The following is a 4,784-nucleotide window of genomic DNA, read 5'->3' as shown; positions in this document are numbered from 1 at the left end:
CTCCAGCCTATTTACAGAGTGACCAGAAAAGCTGCTAGTTTTAATTGGGGACTGGAACAAGAGGAGGCTCTGTGGCAGGCTGTTGTGCAAGCTGCATTGCCACGTGGGCTATATGATCCAGCAGATCCAATGGTGCTGAAAGTGTCAGTGGCAAATAGAGATGCTATCTGGAGGCTTTGGCAGGCCCTCATAGGAGAATTACAACAAAGACCCATAGGATTTTGGAGCAAAGTCCCAACATCCTTTGCAGATAATTACTGTCCTTTTGAGAAACAGCTTTCAGCCTACTACTGGGCCCTCATAGAGACTGAACTCTTAACCATGAGCCATTAAGTTATCATGAAACCTGTGTTGCCTATCATTTCCGAGTGGGCAAAAAACACGAAAATATTTGTGTCCCATGTGAATGATCACCAGAGGGTGACTTCAGCAGAGGAAGATTTTAATAATCAAGTGGATGGGAGCAGACGTGTCTCAAGCAGAGAGGGCCTGCTTCCCACATGGGAGATCCCAGGTTTGATATTTGATGCCTCTTTAAAAAACAACAAGCAAACAAATGGGGGAAAAAAATAACTCAGGGGAGCTGATGTGGCTCAGTGGTCAAGCACCAGCTTCTCACATATGAAGTCCTGGGCTCATTCCCCGGCCCCAGGACCTCAACAACAACAACAAAAAATCAGTTGGGTAAGATGACCTGCTCTATGGCTATTGCTCATCCTCTTTCCCCAGGTGCTCCTGTCATTGCCTAATGGGCTCATGAACAAAATGGCCATGGAGGTAAGGATGGAAGTTATGTACAGGCTCAGCAACATGGACTTCCCCTCACCAAGTCTGACTTGGATACAACCACTGCTGAGTGCCCAATCTGCCAAAAGCAGAGACCCACACTCAGCCCATGATATGGCACCATTCCCTGAGGTGATCAACCTGCTACCTGGTGGCAGGTTGATTACATTGAACCACTTTCATCATGGAAAGGGCAGCAATTTGTCTTAACTGGAGTAGACATATACTCCAGATATGGATCTGCATTTCCTGCATGCAATGCTTCTTCCAAAATTACCTTCCATGGACTTACCAAATGTTTTATCCACCACCATGGCATCCCACACAGCATTGCTTCTGATCAAGGAACCCATTTCACAGCAAATGATGTGCAGGAATGAGCACACGCCCATGGAATTCAATGGTTTTACCATGTTCCCCATCATCCTGAAGCAGCTGGATTGCTAGAATGGTGGAATGGCCTTTTGAAGTCTCAATTATGGTGCCAACTATGGGACAATACCTTTCAGGGCTGGGGCAGTGTTCTCCAGGAGGCTGGGTATGCTCTAAATCAGCATCCACTCTATGGTGCTATTTCTCCCATAGCCAGGATTCATGCGTCCAGGAATCAAGGGATGGAAATGGGAGTGGCATCACTCACTGTTACCCCTAGTGAGCCACTAGGAAAATTTCTGCTTCCTGTCCCTACAACCTTAAGCTCTGCTGGTATACAGTTCTTAGTTCCAAAAGGAGGAGTGTTTCCACCAGGCAATACAACAGTGATTCCATTGCCACTTTGGGCTCCTCATGCCTCTGAATCAATAGGCAAAGAAGGGAATTACTGTACCATCTGGGGTGATTAATCCTGACTACACTTACATAATGGAGGTAAAGAAGAGTATGCCTGGAATACAGGAGCTCCTCTAGGGTGTCTCTTACTACTGCCGTGCCCTGTGATTAAAATCAATGGAAAATTGCAACAACCCAATCTAAGCAGGACTAACAGTTTGGACCACCCTATCAGGCAAAGAACCACATCCAGCTGAGGTGCTTGCTGAGGGTAAAGGGAACGTGGAATGGGTAGTGGAAAAAGGTAATGATAAATATGAACTTTGACCACATGACCAGTTACAGAAATGGGGACTGTAATGCTCATGAATAGTCGTCTTAGTTTTGAATGTGCTTATACTTGTACATAAAGTAAGTATCTTTGTTTTCTTCCTTAACTTTCCCCCTTTATCATATGACATAACTTGTATTAGTTTCATGTAGTAATATTTAAGGATGTCAGGTTTAAAAATGAATTTTACCCAAGGACTTGCAGCCTATTCTGGAGGGAATTAGTGCATTTCCAGTTGTATGCAACACAGTTAAATATTTTAGGTAGAAATATATATATGTATGTATGTTATTGTTTTTATTTAGAGACTAAGTATGGTTTAAGGTGATGTGTATAGCTGCCAAGTTGACAAGGGATGGGCTGTGATGGGTCCATTAGCCAATGGTCAACTCAGCCAGGTAATGGTGCCAAGTTGTATGGTCAGGTAAGCACTGGGCTTACTATAATATAAGGACATTTCATGGACTTTAATCATCAGTGAGTTGATTGCATAGATGGCTGATTATATCTACAAATAATCAAGAAGATTGCCATCAGCAATAAGCGATGTCTTATCCAATCTGTTGAATGCCTTAAATGGGGAAATTTCCAGCTCTACTTCAGACAGCCACTGTCTCCTGGGAACTCATCAAGGACCTTCGTTGGAGCCCCTGGTTTGCAGTTTGCTTGCAGAATTAGGACTTGTATCCCCATGGTCACCTGAGAGAATTTTATAAAATCTCCTACTATTTACAGACATCTTCTGTTGGCTCTGCTTCCCTAGAGAACTCTGATTCTGTATCTTGGTACCAGGAATGGTTCTTGAGAAACAGAATTTTAAAATAGGATTTCTGAAGTAGTTCTGGGAGTTTTGCAATTGGCTCTCTACTCTAATTAGACTCAAGGGTATTAATGACTCCCTTTCCAATAATCAAGAGGCCACTGACAGTCCATGGTGTGAATTAAAAATGAAGATACGCAAAATAACACCACTGGATTCCACTACTTCCATGCTTATAAGAGGCAAGAATCGGGATGAAAGTGTTTTCAACACCTTAAAAGAGTTTTGAGGAGTCAAATGGTTCAATGATCTTGGCCGGCTCTTCCTAAATACTCTGGATGCAGTTACAAAAGAAATGGATGAGAGGGACTTCTGTGAAGATGGCAGACTAGAAAGACATGGACTCCCTTCTCCAGAAAAAATAGCTAGAGGACAGGCTGAAATGGCCTGGGAAAAAGTCTTCTGGGGTTTTGGACACAAGGCGAAGGCCAGACACCACCCAGAGGGAGAGGGCAAAGGAGGGGAGTAGCAATGACAGAACTAAGTCTTCTGGGGTTTTGGACACAAGGCGAAGGCCAGACACCACCCAGAGGGAGAGGGCAAAGGAGGGGAGTAGCAATGACAGAACTAAGTCCGTCTGGCTAGAGGTCTGAGTGAACAGTTGGGGGTTGTTATGGTTGGTGGCTTTCTGGCTGGCTGGGGGTCTTTCTGTTTGGCTGGGGGCAGGAAATTGTCTGTGTGGGGCCTAACTGTCCAGTTAAAATCTAACTGGCTGGGGTTCATCTGTCTGAATAGCTGGAATTGGTTGTGCCTACTCACTTGGGGGCCTGTCTGCCCATCTAGGGAGATCATCTGTCTGTCTAGTTGAAGATCCATCTGTGTGTGGATGTGGATCCATCCATACATCTGGCTAAGGGTTTGTCTAGCTAGGGTCTATCCATCTGTCCAGCTGGGGGTCTGTCTGTCCAGCTTGGGATCTGGTCAGCTGGCTCATCCATCTCTCTGGTTGTGGGTTGTGAGTCAGGTCTCACTGTCTGGTACTGGCAGAGGACCCATCTGTCCAGCAAGGTGTCCATCAGATGGGGACTCAATCTATCTGAGGGGCTGGGAGCCCATCTCTCTGAAGGACTGAGGGTCCATCTGTCTGGTAGCATCTGTCTGGTAGCAGAGAGTCTGTCTAAAGGATCTTTTTTCCAGCTGGAAAATAGTCTGAATAGTGGGAAATCTGATTTTCATTTGCCTGGGGTCCATCTGGCTGCTCACCCAGCAGAAGGTGTCAAGGTGTGGGCTCTAAGTGGTTGATAGGGTCTGTCTGCCTGTCCAGGGGCCCATCTGTCTGGCTAGTTGGGAGTCTGACTGGCTCGGGGTCTGTGTGGCTGGTGTCTAACTGGGAGTCCATCTGTTTGTCCATTGGGATTCTGACCGAGAGGACCTGAGGGGGGAGACTGTGTGGTTGGGAGCCTCTAGGCAAGGGGATGCCTGTGGGTCTGTCTAGCTAGAGGTTCCCCTGGCTGGGGCTATACTGTCTAAATATGCAAGGGGATGTCTCTTGGGGACTATCAGTATACTGTTCTCTCCAGCTGAGGTTGACCTGTCTTTCTGGCTGTTAGGCTATTTGTTGGTTTATCTCTCTCCAGCTAGGAGTCTCTTCTCTCCAGCTGTGAACTGTCCCTCTGAAGGTCTGGCAGTCTGGGGATCTGGTTTCCTTTCTATCCAGGTCAAGCATCCAAATGTCTGCCTGCTCATCTAGGGGGTCTGACTGACTGCCCAGCCAGTGATCGGTTTACCTGCCTCGGGTCTGCCTGCTTGGATGTGGGTATGCCTAGTTTAGATCTGTCTGAATGGCTGAGGGGCCATCCCTCTTTCTCAGGGTCCATCCATCTCTCTGTGTCAGAGTGTGGAGGCTCAGATATTGAGGGATGGAGCTGGTCAGCATGTGTTGATGGGGGCAGCCACCGGAAGCCCAATCTGTCCACCCTTCCCTTCCCAAATGGGAGCCCCACTTGTCCAGCCCTTCGGGTCCAGGCCCATTCCTGATGTTCTTTCTTCAATCTGCTCAGGGCAGCCCTGCCAGCCAATTTCTCTTCTATAACCTCACCCCCCAAGCCTCAAAGTTCAAAATTACTGGGGCAAAGCTCC

This window comes from Dasypus novemcinctus, chromosome 7 (assembly GCF_030445035.2).
Source record: "Dasypus novemcinctus isolate mDasNov1 chromosome 7, mDasNov1.1.hap2, whole genome shotgun sequence".
NCBI classification, from domain to species: Eukaryota; Metazoa; Chordata; class Mammalia; order Cingulata; family Dasypodidae; genus Dasypus; species Dasypus novemcinctus.
This window is presented reverse-complemented; position numbering follows the sequence as displayed.